This window comes from Pan paniscus, chromosome 8 (genome assembly GCF_029289425.2).
Source record: "Pan paniscus chromosome 8, NHGRI_mPanPan1-v2.0_pri, whole genome shotgun sequence".
NCBI classification, from domain to species: domain Eukaryota; kingdom Metazoa; phylum Chordata; class Mammalia; order Primates; family Hominidae; genus Pan; species Pan paniscus.
In genome coordinates, this window is record NC_073257.2 from 105,776,562 (window position 1) to 105,797,397 (window position 20,836).

General features: G+C 41.9%; 1 long non-coding RNA gene across 1 annotated transcript in view; it reads right to left on the reverse strand.

The window, feature by feature from the left end:
• LOC117974692 (uncharacterized) overlaps positions 1 to 20,836 on the reverse strand; it is a 48,248-nt gene that overhangs the window by 26,907 nt on the left and 505 nt on the right. The window contains exons 2-3 of the long non-coding RNA XR_004664796.3: positions 13,394 to 13,571; positions 8,883 to 9,682 (exon numbers count right to left, since the gene is read on the reverse strand). This is a non-coding gene — a long non-coding RNA (uncharacterized LOC117974692). The remainder of the gene's footprint in view (positions 1 to 8,882; positions 9,683 to 13,393; positions 13,572 to 20,836) is intronic.

Consider the following 20,836-nt stretch of genomic DNA (forward strand, 5'->3'; position numbering starts at 1 on the left):
CAAAATCAATAAATCTTTGGCTAGACTAAAAAAAAAAAGAGAGAGAGAAGACCAGATTAAATGACATTAGAAACAAAAAAAGAGACATAACCACTAGGACCACAGAAATACAATGAATCATTATGTAACATTATGAACAACTATACACCAAGAAATTGGAAAACCTAGAAGAAATGGTTAAAATCCTGAACACATACAACCTACCAAGATTAAACCATGAAAATAATAGAAAACTCAGTAAACCAATAATGTATAACAAGACTGAAGCTGTAATAAAATGTCTCCCATAAAAGAAAAGCCCAGGACTTGATGGTTTTACTGCTGAATTCTACCAAACATTTAGAAAAGAACTAATACCAATTTTACTCAAACTCTTCCAAAAAAATTGAAGATAAGGAAATACTTCTAAACTTATTCTACAAAGCCACCATTACCTTGATACTAAAACCAGACAAGGATACAACAAAAAAAGAAAACTACAGGCCAATATCACTGATGAACATAGGTGCAAAAATTCTCAACAAAATAGTAGCAAACTGAATTTGACAACACATTAAAAAGATCATTCATTATGATCAAGTGGGATTCAACCCAGGGATGGAAGGATGGTTCAACATATGCAAATCCATAAACGGGATACATCACATTAACAGAAGCAAAAACTAAAACCATATGATTATTTAAATAGATGCCAAAAAAAGCATTCAATGAAATTCACCATCCCTTTATGATAAAAGTCCTCATCAAATTAGCTATAGAAAAAACATACCTCAAAATAATAAAGACCATATATGACAAACCCACGGCTAACATCATACTGAACAGGGAAAAATTGAAGGCCTTTACTCTAAGATTTGGAACAAGACAATATAATACTGGAAGTCCCGGCCAGAGCAGTTAGGTAAGTGAAAGAAATAAAGGGCATCCAAATTGGAAAGAAAGAAGCCGAATTACCCCTGTTTACAGATGGTATAATCTTGTTCTTAGAAAAATCTAAAGAATCCACAAAGAGACTATTAGAACTGATAAATGAATTAGGTAAAGTTGCATGATAGAAAATTAACATATAAAAATTAGTAGCATTTATATAGACCAACAGCAAACAATCCGAAAAAAAATAAACAAGAAAGCAATGCCATTTACAATAGCTACTAAGAATATATAGTAATTAGGACTCAATTTAACCAAAGAAGTGAAAGACCTATGTAAGAAAAACTATAAGATACTGATGAAAGAAATGGAAGAGAATACAAAACGAATGGAAAGATATTTTATGCCTATGAATTGGAAGAATTAATATTGTCTAAATGACGATGCTGCCCAAAGCAATTTATAGATTCAATGCAATCCCTATCAAGATACCAATGACATTCTTCACAGAAATATTTAAAAAACCTAAAATTTATATGGAATCCCAAAAACACCTCGAATAGTCAAAGCAATCCTGAGCAAAAAGAACAAAATTGGGGGCATCACACTCTTTGACTTCAAAATTTACTACAAAGATGGGGGCATCACACTATCTGACTTCAAAATTTACTACAACCAAATCAGCATGGTACTGGCATAAAAGCAAACACACAGACCAATGGAACACAATAAAAAACCAAGATACAAATCCACACATTTACAGCCAACACAATTTCAACAAAGATGCCAAGAACATGTAATGGGGAAAGGACATTCTCTTCAATAATTGGTGCAGGGAAAACTAGATATCCACATGTAGAAGAAAGAAAGTAGACCCCTATTCTCACCATACACAAAAATCATATTGAAATGGATTAAAGACTTACGTCTAAGAAATTATGAAACTACTAGAAGTAAACATTGGGGAACTACTCCAGGACATTGGTCTGGGCAAAGATTTTTTTGTGTAAGACCTCAAAAGCACAGGCAAGCAAAGGAAAAATAGACAAATGGGATTACATCAAGCTAAAAGTTTTCTGCACAGCAAAGGAAACAATCAACAAAATGAAGACACAACCCACAGAATGAGAGAAAGTATTTGCAAACTACCCATCTGACAAGGAATTAACAACCAGAAGACATAAGGAGCTCAAACAACTCAATACCAAACAAACAAACAAACAAACAAAAACAAAAGGCAAACCCACAAGTAATCAGATATTAAAATGGCAAAAGATCTGAGTAAATATTTTTCAAAAGAAGACATACAAATGGCAAACAAGTATATGAAAAATGATCAATATAATTAATTATCAGAGAAATGCAAATCAAAACCAGAATGAGATATCATCTCACCTCAGTTAAAATGGCTTTTATCAAAAATACAGGCAATAACAGATGCTGGCAAGGATGTGGAGAAAAGGGAACTCTCATACACTGTTTGGTGGGAATGTGAATTAGTATAGCTACTATGGCAAACAGTATGGAAGTTCTTCAGAACACTAAAAATAGAACTTCCACATGATCCAGCAATTCCACTACTGGGTAGATATCCAAAATAAAGGAAATTAATATATATAAGGAATACCTGCACTCCCATGTTTATTGTAGCACTGTTTACAATAGCCAGAATATGGAATCAACCTAAGTGCCCATCAATGAATGAATGGATAAAGAAAATGTGGTATATATACTGCACTGGAATATTATTCAACCATAAAAAAGAATGAAATCCTGTCATTTGCAGCAACATGGATAGAACTGGAAGACATTATGTTAAGTGAAATAAGCCAATCATAGGATGACAAATATCACATGTTCTCACTCAGATGTGGGAACTAAAAAAAGTGGATCTCATGAAGATAGGAAGTAGATTGGTGGATACTAGAGGCCAGGAAGGGTAAGAGTCAGGGGGATGAAGAAAAGTGGAAAAATGGGTACAAACATATGGTTTGATAGAAGAAATAGTGTTAGATATATCAATAGGGAGCCATAGTTTAGAATGACATCTTGAACATTTAAAAATAGTTAGATGAATTCAAACAGCTCTAGTATAACAAAAAAAAGACAAATATTTAATGTATTGGATATCGCAAGTACACCAATGTGATCTTTACAAAATAAATCAATGTATTAAATTATCACATACACCCTAGAACTATGTGCATCTATTATGCATCAATATAAAAAAATTTTGCAAAAATTGCAAGGTTGTTGTGCCTGCTGGTGTTGCTGCAGCGATAGCTTCATGAATTTCCATTTTTTCTTTTACAATGGTCTTTACACTGAATTCATTTATCTTGAAATGGTGGGCAAGCACAGCGGCAGATCTCAATCTGCTACATAACGAGCAATTCACCTTTCTTTTTTTAAAATAACGTCATGACTTTTCCTCTGCTTCCTGGGAGTACTTCCAGCATCACTAGTGGAACTTTGTATGGGTCCTATGGTGTTATTCAAGGTTGATAGCACTGTACTAAACATGATGAAAAAATGCACACGAATCTCAGGAAATCATTTTTACTGCGATATGCAATTTACTAGAGAAGCGAACGGCTCACATGGAGATGATAGTGTCACACGGTGTTTTAAGTGAATACTCCCAACATTCGGGCTCACTGCAATAGCAGCAGAAGTTGGCTACAAGACTATTACAGTAGCATAGTATTACTACGGTTCATTTTATGCAATTATGACTTAATACCACATCTTTATGTTTTTGGGTGTTGTTTGTTTGTTTTGAAACAGGGTCTCGTTCTGTCGCCTAGGGTGGAATGCAGTGGTGCGATCATGGCTCACTGTAGCCTTGAACTCCTGGGTTCAAGCAATCCTCCTGTCTCGGCCTCCCAAGCAGCTAGGACCACAGGCATGTGCCACCATGCTTGGCTGCATTTCTGTTGACTGCAAATGGCACCATGTATGGTCCATAAGTGTTTGTGTAAGATTTGATAAATTTTAACTTTGTATAATAGATTTGTGTATGTTTTGCACTAGTATATGATAAAATAGATTCATATCTACATATATTTTATGCATTCATAAGCTCATCACACTATAATACCTGCCCCCTCATGGACTCTTATGACTTTGTGGCTCTGCCAATAATTATTTAAACCCTTTTCAAGTTTTGGCCCTATTCTACCTTGATAATTCCCTTCGTTCTGATCATTGTACTCTAGGAACAATAGCTCCCACCCAAATCACTGTCTGGAGTATAACTTCCAATTCAGAATTCCATTCCAGAAGATAAAGGGTCCTAGGACTTATTGTGGCCAGAGTTGTGGAAACTATCACAACTGTCACTATTTGGGGAGGTTTTACTTACCGTGAAATCACACTACAAGAACTTACCATCTCCTTTTAAATAATCTTAGAAAAAACTGGCACAAGTCTATCAGCACTAGAAAAGTCTTTATACTCACTAGCAGAAATGGTTTTTGATAATAGATGAGTTCTTGATTACCTCCACCTGAACAAGGAGGAGTCTGTGCTGTCATCAACAAAATCTGTTGTCTGGAGAAGTGGAAACTAATGTCCCAGTAAATTTTCAAACAAGCCAAATGGTTATACACACTTTCCCAAAGTAACCAAGACTGGGCTTCTCCCATTCCTTGGACCTTTTTTCCTTGTCATTTTTCTTTTAATATTTGCTCCCTGCATTTTTAATGCTCTCATTAAGTTTGTATCTTCCAGAATACAACGATTCCACCTACAGATGACTATGCAGTCTCAATACTGGCCTGCAACAGCAACTTCCATTTATACGGGGCCTCTTGATAGAATCCAGTCCCCACCCCTCGTGACTGAGTTTTTCATGACCCTTCATTCCCTTTATGACACAGAGCAAAAAAGAGAAAAACGTAACTTATCCCCTCAAAGCCCCCTTTCAGGAGGAAGTAGCCAGACAGACTCATCACCCCTCTTCACTGGACCATTTTCCCTTTCTTGAGACCCCAGTAGGCAGCAGGTAGACATGAACATGGGGGAATATAAATATAAAGGGTCAAAGATATGACCAAGATATTTGTCAGGGAGCAAATGAGGAGAGGAAAATCACCTGGTGACCATCGAGCAGTCTCCAGAGACAAAAACTCCTTATCTGAGGAATTTAGAAGTAATTAAACTTCCCTAGTATCTAAAGTCAGCATCTAGATCTCTTTCAAAAATGTCATAACTAGAATTTCTATATACCTCCAGAATGCATGCATGTCAAAACTCATTGTGCAACCCTTGCTGACAGTAAGGCACCAAAATGTCTACAGATGTAATCATGTATCATGACCTACCTGGCTGATATGGTCAAAATTACCCTTAAGCTCCCGCCTTAAGGTCCATAAATGCTCCTAAGGAAAATCCACCACAGTGTGCTCAGTCCTCTCTCACTGAGGTGCCCCGCTGCACCCTTTTGCAGCATTCTTTCTTTCTAAAACTTTCCTTTTTCAAATCTATACTGTTTTTGGTAAATTCTTCTTACCAACCCACACACTGACCACTTTCCAATACAGGGGCTCTGACACTTTGCCTGGCAAATGTGTTCAAACAACAAGGAAAGCAAAGGAAGTAGACTGAACATGTGTATTAGTCTGCTCAGGTCGCCATAACGAAATACCACAGACTGGGTGGCATAAACAACAGAAATATATTTTCTCACTGTTCTGGAGACTGGAAGTCCAGGATCAACGTGTTGGCAGGGTTGGTTTTTCCTGAGGTCTCTTGCAGACAGTCACTCTCTCTCTGTGTCCCCACATGGCCTTTCCCCTCTGTGCATGTACACCTCTGGTGTCTCTTCCATTTTTCTTTTCTTTTCTTTCTTCTTTTTTTTTTTTTTTTAGACAAGGTCTGGCTCTGTTGCCCAGGCTGCAGTGCAGAGGCACATCTTGGCTCACTGCAATCTCCGCCACCCCCAGGCTCAAGCCATCCACCCACCTCAGCCTCCCAAGTAGCTGGACTACAGGTGCACACCACCATGCCAGGCTAATTTTTGTATTTTTTATAGAGATGGGGTTTCACTATGTTGCCCAACTGGCCTCAAACTCATGAGCTCAAGCCGTCTGCTTGCCTTGGCATCCCAAAGTTCTGGGATTACAGGTGTGAGCCACCTCGCCGGGCCCCCTTTTTCCTAAGGACAGAAATCCTACTGCATTAGGGCTCCACCCTTTTTTACCTCATTTGACCTTAATTACTTTCTAAAGGCGCTATCGCCAAATATAGTCACATTGGAGGTTAGGGCTTCAACATGAATTTTGGGGGGATAAAATTCAGTCCTTGACAACATTTATTTAGCATTTTCTTTGTACTAAGAGATTTCAAATACAGAACCATCTTTAATGCTCACTCCAACCTGAGGAGATGGGGACCATTTTACAGACATGATTAGGGAGATTAAGTAACCTGCTAAAGATCACCACTACCCAGGTGGCAAGTGGCAAGACTGTCGTCTGACTCTGGGGAGACTATATGATAGCCAGAGCTAAAAGTAGGTCATTCGTGGAGTGGTTGGGAAGGTTTCATAACCTCTACAACTTCCTCATATTTACTGTTTGTCATACAGTAGTTCCCTCTTATCTGCAGTTTCACTTTTTGAAGTTTCAGTTACCCTCGGTGAACTGAGGTCCAAAAATATTAAATGGAAAGTTCTAAAAAATAAATAATTTGTAAGTTTTAAATTAAGCACCATTCTGAGTAGCATGATGAAATCTTGCACCCTCCCACTCCACCCTCGGATGTGAATAATCCTTTTATCCAGTGTATCCACAATGTATACGCTACCAATCCGTTAGTCACTTAGTAGCCGTCTCAGTTATCAGATCAAAAAGAGTATGCTGCCCTGGTCCCAGCTACTCAGGAGGCTGAGGCGGGAGGATCCCTTGAGCCTAGGAGTTTGAGGCTGCAATCAGCTACCATCATGCCTGTGAATAGCTACTGCATTCCAGCCTGGGCAACATAGCAAGACCCTGTCTCAAAAACAAACGAACAAAAAATCAAAACTTAGTATAATATATACATAAACAGTAGTGTTGAAACTCTCCTTTGTCAGGTCTTGTCTTTTTACTCATATTCTTATTTTTTAAATATACTTGCTGCCATTAATTTGGAGTTTTCTATTTTAATTTATTTTAGACTGATTTACTGTCATGGAATTATTCTTCAACTTAGTATTTTTTTTATGTAATTATAATGTCTGCAGTAATTTTGCAATATTATATCATCAATACCCATATAAGCACAATTAAATAGGGTTCAGTATTATCCATGGTTTCAGGCATCCACCGGGGTCTTGAACTACTATAGCCCTCTGACCCTTAAAATAAAATGGTCCTGTGGGATTGACTTCCAGGGCAGTAACATCTGGAGAAGCCATGGAGACCAAGTCCCAGGTACAGCGAGTGTTGTAAGAAATGAGGATTTCAGGGACTGAGGAGAGTGGTGGAAACCAACCACCAAGCTACCCTAAACGCCTGGCAGCTGCAAGATGGAAGAAAAGAGGATGCAGGCAGCTGGCTTGTGACTGGGATTCATGAGAGAAAAGCCCTACAGGTCCTGGTAGGCTGGGAGGGGCCTCACTCATCCCCTCACTCCCTTCCTCATGCCCTCCCTCACTGCCTTATTCAATAGTTATTGAGCTCCTCCTGTGGCCAGCACTACCAGGTACTGGAGGATTTAGCACTCCTATCAAGGATTCCTTTCTTTATTCTTCCTAAATTCCCCTTTCTGGGAACAACAACGTCTCCCTCTACTGCCCCTGCAAAAAAACAAATAAAATAAAATTGCCCTTAAGAAATGATCAATTAATTTTCACATTTTCTTGGGTTCAAATAATAGCTTTGCCTTTGGTTAAGTTTATGACCTATTTCTTTCTCCTCTTTACCCTCAGTTTCCTTATCTGGAAAAATGGACATATCAACAATATCAACCTCAGAGAAATGAACGACACAGTGTAATATACATCGAAAGATTCTTAGCACAATGTTCAACACCTAACCAAGGCCCAGTAAGGCAAGATACCTTTTACTTCTTGTACTTTTTTTCTTCTTTATTATTATTCTCCTTGTTCCCTGTTTTTTTCCTAAAAACTATGCCTCAAAACCCTTGGTCATCTTTGTGAGAATTCAGAGGCAAAGGAGGGAGGAGGTTTCCCAGATCTCACTGAGGGAAGAGGCTGAGGTGGGAAGCTGCCCACCGCCGTGGTCACCTGACATGCACAGGGAAGTCAGGGCCCTGGGAGGCTTTCTGGAGAGATCAAGGCAGAGTCGGGGCCCTTTGGGTTTAGTTCAAACCGTAGTCAGGATTCTGTGCTGTTGTTGCTGCTCCGCCAGCCTGCACATCACCCTCACCGCACTTGTTTTCTCTTGTTTAATTGCTCATCTCCTCCACTAGAAGGCAGGAACTCTATGGGTCTAGCTTTCTTTTTCATTGTTTTGTTTTGTTTTGTTTGTTTTGTTTTGAGACAGGCTTGCTCTTGTTGCCCAGGCTGGAGTGCAATGGCACAATCTCAGCTCACTGCAACCTGGGCCTCCCAGGTTCAAGCGATTCTCCTGCCTCAGCCTCTCAAGTAGCTGGGATTGCAAGCATGTGCCACCATGCCCAGCTAATTTTTGTATTTTTAGTAGAGACGGGGTTTTACGATATCGGCCAGGCTGGTCTTGAACTCTGACTTCAGGTGATCGATCCACCTGCCTTGGCCTCCCAAAGTGCTGGGATTATAGGCGTGAGCCACCACGCCTGGCCTCTAGCTTTCTACTGAATGCCCAGTGCCACAAGCACCACGCATGGAGAACACGCTTAAACATTTGTTGAATAAACAAACTGGGACAACTATGCTGAGTAAGAAATAAGATTCATTTGCTCGTAGTAAAAAAAAAAAAAAAACAAATCCAGTGTTTACTTAGCTCTAATCTGAGCAACATAATTATAGTCAAAGGTTGGATGATAGACTCACCACTTAAGCAAAGCCTGTGTCCATCATTACTCACTTTCATGTTGGCCCATGAGAGTAGCAAGAGAAAATGCTGGATGCTGTTTTCTTGCAAAGCTTTAACCATCAGCTCCTAGTGCTGACACTGTCATTTGAGACAGCCCTCTGAAATCCGGCTCCACTCCAGGAAATGGCCAAAAGGATGCCAGCTCTGGGCTGTGTTTCTTCAGGGTTCTGGGATTTACCCTTACACTAAAGTGGAAGTGCCTATTACACAGGCCTGGGGTTGAGTGGGTGTAGTTTCGGTCAGGAAGCCATTCTAGTCTGTTCTCCTCACTCCTCAGGCCTGGTGTCCCCTCTCATTCCCTGCCTCGCCCCAGTCATTCTGAAAGCCTCAGGAGGGCGCTCTTATATAAGGGGCACCGTGGGTAGTAGGAGACATACTGGAATAGTAACAGCTTTCTATGTGCTAACTACTTTCTTACATTATCTCGTGTCCTTTTTAACTTTTATTTTATTTTAAGTTCTGGGGTACATGTGCAGGAGGTGCAGGTTTGCTCCATAGGTAAATGTGTGCCATGGTGGTTTGCTGCACCTATCAATCCATCACCTAGGTATTAAGCCCAGCATGCATTAGCTATTTATCCTGATGCTCTCCCTCCCCCCACCTGCCCTCCACAGGCCCCAGTGTGCGTTGTTCCCCTCCCTGTGTCCATGTTCTCGTGGTTCAGCTCCCACTTATAAGTGAGAACATGCGGTATTTGGTTTTCTGTTCCTGTGTTAGTTTGCTGAAGATAATGGCTTCCAGCTCCATCCATGTCCCTGCAAAGGGCATCTCATGTTCTTTTCACAGTGATCCTGTAAGAGAAACACTAGTATTATTTCCATGCTATATATGAGGAAACTGAGGCTGAGAGACAATGAAAACTTGCCCAAGGTCACTCAGCTGCTAAATAGCAAAGCCAAGACTTGAGTTGTAATCTTCACATTAGGCTGCATCCTAGTGTTTTGGTGTGACCCAAAGACTCCTCCAGGTATCCCCAGAGAGCCTCCAGAGCCAGAGCATGGTCAGCCTCAGTCATTTCCTTGTTCTAAACATCATATAAGCAAACAATACCACGCAGACTTTTTTTTTTTTTTTTTTTTTTTTTTTTTGACAGAGTCTCTCTCTGTCACCCAGTCTGGAGTGCAGTAATGCAATCTCGACTCACTGCAGCCTCTGCCTCCCGGGTTCAAGTGATTCTCCTGCCTCGGCCTCCTGAGTAGCTGGGATTACAGGCACCTGCCACCACACCTGGCTAATTTTTGTATTTTCAGTAGAGACGGGGTTTTGTCATGTTGGCCAGGCTGATCTCGAACTCCTGACCTCAGGTGATCCGCTCACCTCAGCCTCTCAAAGTGCTGGATTACAAGTGTGAGCCACCGCGCCTGGCCCCATGCAAATACTTCACACAATATGTACTTCACATAGACAAGAATTCAAGAACTGTCTATAAGTTTATATACATCAAAAATAAGTCACATGAAAAATATTTTTGGAAACAGACAGATGTCAGTTTGAAGCCAAAATATATTGTCTTGGACGAGTCTAACCTCTGTAAGCTTCAGTGGGGATAATGCCTTGCTCACACGGCAGGTGAAATGATCAACAGAGACAATGTATGGGAAGCACCTGGCCTGCAGGGGCCCAGCAAACATGGGTTCCTTTGTCTTCTTTGCTGCACTGCTGGGAGCAATAGGGGCAGTGTTGAATGTGAGCCAGCAGTAGGCTGGTGCAGAAGCCTGGTGCTTCTCTGCTGTTAACACCCATTTCTGCCCTGGACCCTCAGGGCACTAATCCTATGGTCATAACCAGTTTCCTCATTGCTTTGCTATTTTCTGCGGTCAAATTCCTAGCTTCTTGGGTCATCATTCCTACAGAAACAATGGGTGTAACACAGGCCATAAGTCACAGGCAGCAATGGAAAGCTCTGAGTTCTTCCAGAACGACAGTATAAAGCCAAACAAAACAAAACAGACCCCTTCTAAAGGGATAAGACAAAAGCAAAAAGGCTGAAATCCAACATCATGAAGTTCAAGTTTCCAAAGCATGAACAGATTAGTTGCATGATTTTCCTCTTAACTTCAGAATCTTAAACCAAAAAAACTAAAACAAAACAAAAGCAGTTAATAGCTTCCTCGAAAGAATGAAGAAGTATCTTTAAAAAAAAAAAAAAGTAACTGCAGACCAGCCTGGCCAACATAGTGAAACCCCATCTCTACTAAAAATACTATATATATATATATATAAAATATATATATTAGCCAGGCATGGTGGCGGAGGCCTGTAGTCCTAGCTACTCGGGAGGCTAAGGCAGGAGAATTGCTTGAACCCAGGAGGCGGAGGTTGCAGTGAGTTGAAATCACACCACTGCACTCCAGCATGGGTGACACAGTGAGACTCTGTCTCAAAAATAAAAATAAGTAAATAAATAAATAAATAAAAACCTGCTAAGAACTATCTTGGGAGTGATTCAGCCATAAAGAAGAAGAGGAAGATAGAAGAGTAATCATATTTTCAACTTTATATTCCAATAATCATGCCCCACTCTAGGGCAATACCTCTTAGAGCCACTGTTTTCCTTAGTACCACCCCCAAATATATTTTCAGGCTAGATTATTTCCACCTTGCCCATGACTTAGAATTATCCTTTTTTTTAATTCCCTAACAAACTTCTTTTCTTGAGTAGATTTCTATTCAAGTCTAGCCAGTAAAAAGGGTGGCCTTCCATGACCTTGCCTAAATTTTTGGTGCTTAGGTCTGATAAAATTCAAATATATTTCCAGAAAAAAATGCTAAGTCATTAAGATCATACCTTACTAAAAATATTCTGGGATAATTTTATTCTGCATTCTTTTTTTTTCTTTTTTTTTTTTTTTTTTGAGATGGAGTCTCGCTCTCTGGCCCAGGCTGGAGTGCAGTGGCACGATCTCAGCTCACTGCAACCTCCGCCTCCCGGGTTCACGCCATTTTCCTGCCTCAGCCTCCTGAGTAGCTGGAACTACAGGCACCCGCCACCATGCCCAGGTAATTTTTTGTATTTTTAGTAGAGATGGGGTTTCACCTTGTTAGCCAGGATGGTCTCGATCTCCTGACCTTGTGATCCGCCTACCTCAGCCTCCCAAAGTGCTGGGATTACAGGCATGAGCCACCATGCCCGGCCTGATTCTGCATTCTTTTGGCTTAAACTTTACCATGTGCATTTTGGTTAACTGCAGTACATGTACCTAGCATGCCCCGAATTGGAAAACAAACTCTTTCTAAGCCTCTGTGTTTAAAAATTATTTCTCCTTTCTGGGGAGAGAAATTAGGAAGCTATAGAATGTTAGTGCTATAAAGATAAAGAAACTGAGGCCCAAGGAAATGAAATGCCTTGTTCAAGCCCACAGAGCCTTTCTACAGTTCTTCCCAGAGGATATCTGTCCATTTATTTTGGATTCCTGTATGAAGAGCATTCAGCTTCCCCGAGTTAATGGATTATTGATTGATGTTCAGAAAAATGCATAAAGAGGTTCGCAGTGTTTCCACTGTGAGAAACTCTTTTACTCCTTCTCAGTGGGGGTGCTAAGAGCATTTGGGGCAGGACAATTCTTCACGCAGAGTTCCTAAGAGTTTCAGGATGTTAGCATTTCCAGTCCAACAATGGTAAGTCTAGCATTTCCAGTCCACCTAATGGGAATTCTAGGATCACAACAAAGAGAATCCTCACTCTCCTCCCTACCCTGTCTTCCCCTGGGTCTTCTATAATACTCTCCTCACAAAATAATCATTCTTTTCTTTTTTTCAAAGTTTCTTGAGCATCCAGAAATAGCCACGAGTGATGTTTATTCATTCACTAGCTTCAGGCATATGGTGCAAGATGAAGCAGGAGGCAACTAGGCCCAATGTTTTCAGAACTCCTCAGGACACCCAAACAGCTATTTGCTACTTACTTTGGGAGGTGCTAGAACCTGCTTAACACTTTCCTTGTCTTTACGGTAATCACTCCCCAGTAGGAGTGCTGGCAGGGGCTGCTTACATGACAGGATCTCCAGAGATTACCCAGCCCAAGAACTTCCTTTGAAAATCAGAGCCTAAATGTGAAGCGTTGAGCCCAAGGTCAAACAGCTCATCTATTGCAGAACCAGATCTTGGCATAGTCTTTCTTCTAGTCCCAGAGGCAGCCTTCCCTTATGCGACAGCTTTTCCAAGGGTTATGCTGGTTATGTAACTAGACTACTCAGGGTTCTAACACCAATCGCCTCATAGGAGTTCTGTACTCAGGCAGTTATTGCCTGCTCCTGTGTGAATAAGATCAGATTACCTTTGCTCCAGGAAATCACTCTGATCCAAGGAGATGGTGCTGTGGAGCGATTAAGAGCATGTGACACTAATGTCTGAATGCCTCACTTTCAAGCCAGCACAGCCTCTTATTCTTGGGCAAGCTGCCTAGCCTCTCCATGCCTCAGTTTGCTCATATGAAAAATGGGGGCAAATTAACCAAACTATGTTACAATAATTAAATGAGGTAATTATTCTAATGCACCTACCGCAGGGTCTGGCACATTATAAGGATGTGTTAAAGGTTGGTTATTGTTGTTGTCGTCATTGTCATTGTCATCATCATCATGAATTACATTGTTTTTCCTTTGCTGGGAATTGAACCAGGGAGAGAAAGCAGGGCTGGTTCATTTTCTCCCACCAGCATGAGCCAGAGGAGGCGCTTCCCTTGGGGACATAAGCAATAAACTCCAATCAATGGTTAATTCAGGTTCTGCTTGAGTTTAAAGGCAGGTATAGAAATGTATAAATTCAGCATACTTAACTTTGGTAATAAAAATTAAGAAAAACTCTATTTTTTAAGAGCAAAGTACCAGCCCACATCTCTAAACTAACTTTTCTCTTTTATAAGACCATTTTAACTGTTTCTGCTAGGTAATGATCATTTAATCAAGGGCATAAAAAGATAAATAAATTGTGGGTACTGCCTTCAAGGAGGCTTTCTTAAATATTTTTTTAATTGACAAATAATAAGTGTACATATGCATGGGGCACATAGCGATGTTTTGATACGTCAGGGTAATCAGCATATCCATCATCTCAGATATTTATCATTTCTTTGTGTTGGGAACATTCAATATCCTCTTTCTAGCTATTTGAAACTCTATTATTGTTAACTATTGTCATTCTACAGTGGTATAGAACGCTAGAACTTATTCCTCCTATCTAGTTGTAATTTTATATCCTTTAACAAAACTTTCTGTATGCCCTCCACCTCCCCCTACCCTTCCCAGCCTCTAGTATCCTCTGTCCTACTTTTTACTCCTATGAGATCAACTTTTTTAAGCTTCCACGTATGAATGAGAACATGTGGTGTTTAACTCTCTGTTTTTGGCTTATTTCAGTTAACATAACGTTCTCCAGTTCCAACATCCATGTTGCCATGAATGGCAGGATTTCACTGTTTTTTAATGGCTAAATAGTATTCCATGGTGTGTATATGCTACATTTTCTCTATCTATTCATCTGTTGTTGGACATCTAACTTGATTCCATATCTTGATTATTGCGAATAGTGCTGCAGTAAACATGGGAGTGCAGAGGTCTCTACAAGGAGGCTTTTAAAGGCAGAACTTGCCGCCTTTCTTCCCATTCGCCTGGGTGTCATTCCGTGACAGGTTTGGAATCTTGATAAACTAAATAGAGCCATGGCTGAAATTCTCCTTGTTTCACTAGCCCTCCTGCTTCCTTCCCTGCAGACCACCACTCCTAATGGAATGGTTCCCCAGGCTTCAAGCTGTTCCCAGTTCTCTTTAAGCCCGGTCAGCTGCTTTCTGCTGAAGAGTGGAAGGATATATTCAACATGTTTTTAAATTTTCTGTATCCTGATGCTTTGACACCTGGGGCTGTGCTGACCCTGGAGGGACTGCCACTCCCAGGGTTAGCCAATTCCGAGAGACAGTAAACGACTCACGTGGGAGAGCGCACCTTTCCTATGCAAACCAACCGATCCAGTATCCATACCCCCAATCACTTCCTTTATTGGGCCGTCTCTCCTGGCCACCATCCACCTACTCTAATCACCCCAGGGCCAGTAACAGACAACTAGGGACAGTCCCTGTGCCCCAAAGCTCACTGAACTTATTCAAAGGAGCCAATCCTGAGCCTGTTTACCCTGTCTTGCATTACCATTCCTGCAGAAATCACAATAAAGGCTCTTGTCTGCATTTTCCCCTTGCTCCCTTGGGCCCCTGACCAGCCCTGATGCTTCCCCATATGCCCCCACTGCATGACAAGCTGTGCCTCCTGTTTTATACCCATGGGGAACTCTTTAGAATTTCATAGGGAGCTTTTAACAGTCATACCCCAGACCAATTAAATCAGAACCTCTAGGAATGTGACCCAAACTTTAAGTATTTTTTTTTAATTCCCCAGGTGATTCGAAAGTGTAGCCAACTTTGAGAATGGGTGCTTTAAAACATCCCAATCGACGTTTTCATAGTACACATTTCTAAGTTAAAAAATCTTTCCCATAGTAATCTCCGATGTCTTCCTTCAAATACTAAAAAATGTGGAGGGTACTTTAACTTAGAATCTTACCCTCTCCCCTATCTGCTGCCACTTATATCTACATTTATGCCTCAATTGCATAATTATCCATGAGGGAGATCAGATTTTGCCAATAAAAAAGATTTTACCCAAGACAGTGAGGAACTTTTGGTGAAGAAGGGGTTAAGATGATAGCCAGCCCAGTTGCATGCTGGGAATTGTAGTACAATAGTAGCGCCCAGCCAGTGAGGCGCTACCAGCTCCGAAGCAGCTCACGGTATCCCTCATTCTACACAGCCCATCAGAGAGGCAGTGTCCAGCAGTGGCTAATGCTGTGGACATCAGAGCCAGGACACCTGGTTTCGATCCCAGCACCACCTTTCACTAGCTACAGGACCCTGGGCACACGACTTAACCTCCTGACCCTCTGTTTCCTTTTCTGCTAATATAGGGGAAATAATAGTAATATCTATCTAGCCCATGGGATTGTTATGAGGATTAAGTGAGTTAATATGGGTAAAGTGCTTTAGAATGGCAGCTGGCACATGATACGCATTTTATAAGAGTCAGCTTTCATTATTATTACTTCTCAACCCCTTTCTTGGCCCAAGTTCTATTCTCATGGACTATAAAAGGTGAAAATCCCCTGATTCCACAGTTAGAACACGCGAGTTTAGCTGTCCTTGGAGAAAGTATTCATATCTATTTGTCTAAATTGTCTTCTGGTCATTTCTCTTTAAAACCATGAGGTTGAGTTAGGGGCAAGGGCCAATGATATTAGCTATCAGAGCCCAGCACTCCTACCCAAATGAGCATCGCTGGATTTCACCTGCCCAGCCTGTTCTCTCTGCTCCGACAGCAGTACCCAACTTGCTTTTGTGGAACCACCTCTCTCCCACCATGTGCACTCTTGGTGAGATTGCCAGTCAAGGTGCCCCACTTTCCCAGGGCAATGGGCAGGGGTGCCTGACCCAAGATCAGTCCACCATACTCATCTTTTGGGGAGGAACATAAGGATAAGAACAGGTTGGACTGAATTTGCCAGAGGGCATCATCCATTAGCTCCTGCCACATAGATTCCCAAGCTTTCACAAGTTCCTTCATTCTAAATCCTGCTTGGTCAACCCTTCCTTGGATTCTGTGAGTCACTCAATCACCATGGCAACAAGGTCCTTTTACACTTATGTTGGCAGAGTCAGTGTCTGTCACTTGCTACCAAAGAGTCCTAATGACACACTACTGCTAAATAATCTTAAAGATTGGCCCTCAATCCCCTTCCCACTTATTTCCAGTGGAACTATCAGTAGTCCAATGCCTTTTTTGCAACATTCTCTCCATGTACATCATCACTAATCCTAATATCAACAATGCAGAGATAGTATTGTTATTTTTACTTCCTTGTTGCAAATGAGGCACAGAGAAGCTAAGCAACTTTCCTAAGTTCACACAGTCAGTGAAGAACAGAAACAATATTCCGACAGGTCTAATTGCTAACTTCAACCAGTAAGTGAAATTTACTGGAGTCAAGATCACTTCCCTGCCATTTTGGACTCCTGGGTTGGGAAAGGATCTTTAGCATCCTCTCATGCAGTCTTTTTTTCCCTTTCTTTTTCTTTTCTCTTCTTTTTTTTTTTTTTTTTTTGGTTGTAAACTGAAAGAAGCATGATTTATATCACAGCTGTGCCTTCATACACACACAAAGAATGGAAACAAAGGCTTCACAAGGCAATAGTTATCCTTACTGGTGCAATATGCTCCAATTTTGTATTTGAAATGATTTATTTTTCAAATTCTACTTGTACTCACTAGATTGATATTGATGTCCCGATCCACTATCATATCTGACACGCAGCTTTGCAAACCCTGCTCTGTTGAGAAAGCTGCTTAAAATGACACCAGTTTGCATGTCTGAGTGTTTGTAAAAGGAGGCAAGGCCAAGCTTGATCTTCTAAGCCTCCTAATAGTGATTTGTTTACTTGTACAATGTGTGTTTCCTAGGCCACACCAGCCTGAGGGGAAAACTGGGATCATAACCAGGCACATGCTGTTCCTTTCTCACTCGGCTTTCAACAGCTCTTCCAGAACCACCAGAAGCCCCCAGACGAGAACCCCCTTCCGGTCTTTCTGAGGATGTCCAGGGACCACTGTACATGTGCTCCCAAACATCATTCCTGGTCCCTCATTTTCCTTCTCTTCTGCTCTGCCTCCCTGCTGGGATCCTTTCCCAGTGACTTTGATGTCTGCAGGGCTGTCACTGCTGCTGGGCCACCAAGGCTGAGCTGCTGCTGGTGAAAAATTCCATGACTTTAGTCTGACTCCCAGGCCTGGATGGGAGCATTGTTTGTCTTACCTCTTCAGCAGCCTCTGGTGTCACCACTGTGCATAGTTCCTTATAGCACCTGCATGCCATGCAATGGTGCCCACCACATTAGAGAGAAGTCCTACTTTGTTACAGGGATCCCAAAAGAGATTCCTCTTACTCCCTTCTAACTTACACGTGTTCAAGGGCAGTAGGCTGAAAAAAGTCTTCATCCTGTATTCACAACCACCTTAATCTTCTCCACCTGTAGACCTTGTCCTTGGGCCAAGCATGCGTGCTCCTACTCTCACCCAAACTGGTGAGATTTTTTTTTTTTTTTTCAGGAGGCAACTTGGTTCCTTCTCATGGCGGAACCCTTGACAAGGCCACAGTGTGTCATACTGCTCAGAAGTGCCTGCTTCCCAGAGTGAATATACGCTTCAGCTAACCTCATTTTTATTTGAGAGCTTTGCTTCCCAGGTCCCAGAAGTCACATGTTCAGAATTCAAGTCCTGTTGCAACCGTGATGAGAATGATGGTGATGATGGTGAAGATGATACTAAATCTTTCACACGTATCAGACTGCACAGTAAGCACTTTTAGATACATTATCATGTTTCATTTTCTCAACAACTCTATGTGATACATACTATTATTATCCTCGTTTTACAGAGGAGAAAATTGTGACTTAGGAAGGGTAAATCGGCCCATGGTCATATGGCTGGCAAAGTGCAGAGCTCAGCTACTCCTCTACAGCTCAGACTGGGCATTGAGCCTGCCTCAGCTAGGCCTCCTGGCTTCCCTGGGCCTCCTTCCAACTCTGCTTTAATCCTTTCCAAGCCCCTCTCCCCAGGGTCCCTATTGTGATCCACAGGTGAGTGGCCACACCTTATCTGAAGGCCTCCAAGATGGTGGAAACCCCTAAGCTTCCACCTCCCGCTTCCTACATCATCTCTGTGCTCCCTGGGGCTTCCTGGAGCGGTAAGATGGGAAGCATTATCAGCAATGGGGCCTCCTCTTCAGGCCTCTCAAGACTTCAATGCAGCAACCTGCCCTCATCTCCCCGAGTCTCTCCTCAGATCCAATTCTGGAGCCAGGAAGTGGTTTCTCCTCCCAAAAAGGCCGCCAGCATCCTGCATTACATGGTTAAATTTTGCCTGACCTTAGTGGGTGTTTTTAATTGAATAAAGAATTCAAGTCTGGGTTTTAAATGCCATAGAAAAATAAAAAGTTACTGTCTTTTCAGAATGCCCATTGTAATTTGTCCTTAGAGTTTCTCCTCCCCTCCCCTCCCCAATGGTCCTTTTCCCCCTTGAACTGACAAACTGAACTGCCAGATAAATACAGCTGCAAAGTGAATAGTATGGATATGATTTCTTCCCCTCATTCATTTGCCTTCCTAGCTTTACCAAGTCAAAAGAAAAAGACCGCTCACCCTTTCTTTGGCTGTGTCTTCATACCACAAAGCCAACAGCTAGTCAAGCAATCTTCATGATTTGAAACATTTGAAAGTGAAACGTAGGGAGTGACTTAGCCTGATCGATTACATTAGTCATTGTAACCAAGTTTCTGCCATGGGGCTTACCCCATGCAGAGTGGTGGTCTCTGTGTGTCCTCTCTGTACCTCAGTTTCTCCATCTGTAATATGCAGGGATCGAATCCAGGATCTTTGAGGTCCCTGAATCTTCTCGGTGCCTTCATTTTGTAGTTACAGAACACATCATTTACAAGTCAGTTGATTTAGAGGGTGACTTTGAATAAAAACGATCCTCCATAAAACTTTTACCACATAATTATTTTACGGAGCAAGTTTCCACTGGGCACTTGAAGCAGGGTTCAATTTACAAAAACCCGACTTGCAGCCAACTTTTAAGTGACGCTTTTACTGTTTAAAGTGAGGCTTGCGCAGAGGTCACAGTTTGTAAAAACACTGCCCTCCATTCCCTCCTCCACAGAGTCCTTGACAGTGAAGCATTCGTAGAATACACTTTAAAATCATGACTTCTTGTCAACGAAGAGTTTTTCTTTTTCCCTTCCGTAAAAAACAACACACAGTATTTACGACCCCACAAAAACTGACTTAGTGATAATAACCTACTGGTCCTTTTGAAACACAAACCAGTTAATATCACTCCCCTGCCTGATTCTACAGAGGTGTCCCATTGCTCTGCAGATCATGAGCCAGACTTTATGTATGCTGTTCCCTCTACCTGGAGTGTTCTCACCAACCCTCTCTGTAACTCCTCCTTACCTCTGAACTCAGCTCAATCACTGCTACTTCAGGGAATTGGCCCCTGACTTCCTTGACTAGGTTAGATCTCTTTATTAGAACTGCAAGGTGCAACTGTAAGTTTATTTGGCTGGGCATGACCATGAGTGGACTGTATACTCTGCTGTTGCTGGCATAGCCATCCAGGTTGCCCACTACATGCACAATGCTACACAGGCCCTGGGTTCCCTAGCGGGGTCTCTAACCTCGTGGACCTTGCAGTCTTCTGGGATAAACAGACAGTTATCAAATGTGAGAATGCACGTGAATGGCACTGTCCCCCGCAAAGAGTTACAGAGAACTGAACAAGGGATTGAAGTTAGCATGGGGCCAGCTACATGAGCGAAAGGGTAGAATGGCAATGCTTTCAGCTCTGATGCAGAATGAGGTTATGTCAAAATCGCCTTTGCTCAAGCAGCCCTTTTAATACTTTCAGTCTAAGAAGCTAGAGGAGAAAGGAATGTGGACTGATATCCCAGGCTGTTCGTGCCAGCTTGAAGGATGGCCGCCTTCGCCATAGTGAGATAACCGGGGGTCTGTTTTCCTCATCTTCCTCCATCCCAAGGGTCTTCCTACTCTCTTGGACTAAACTATCCCACCCCAAGGCCAGGGGCTCTTGATTGCTTCTTTAAATGAATTTTCTTTTCCAAGGGCCCATCCTCTCACTTCAAGTACACGAGTAACGTAGCCTATCATTTTCATTTAATTCCAGAATGTCTTTACTATCATCCCCATTTTACAGACAGGAGAATAGATTCAGCAAGTTCACAGCAGACCTGCGTTCTCAAAGCCAGGTGTCTGGTTCTCAGTCCAGCATTTCCCCCACCATGTCACAGCCTCGGGGCTGAGCCAGGCCTTTTTCAAAGCCCCAGGAAGC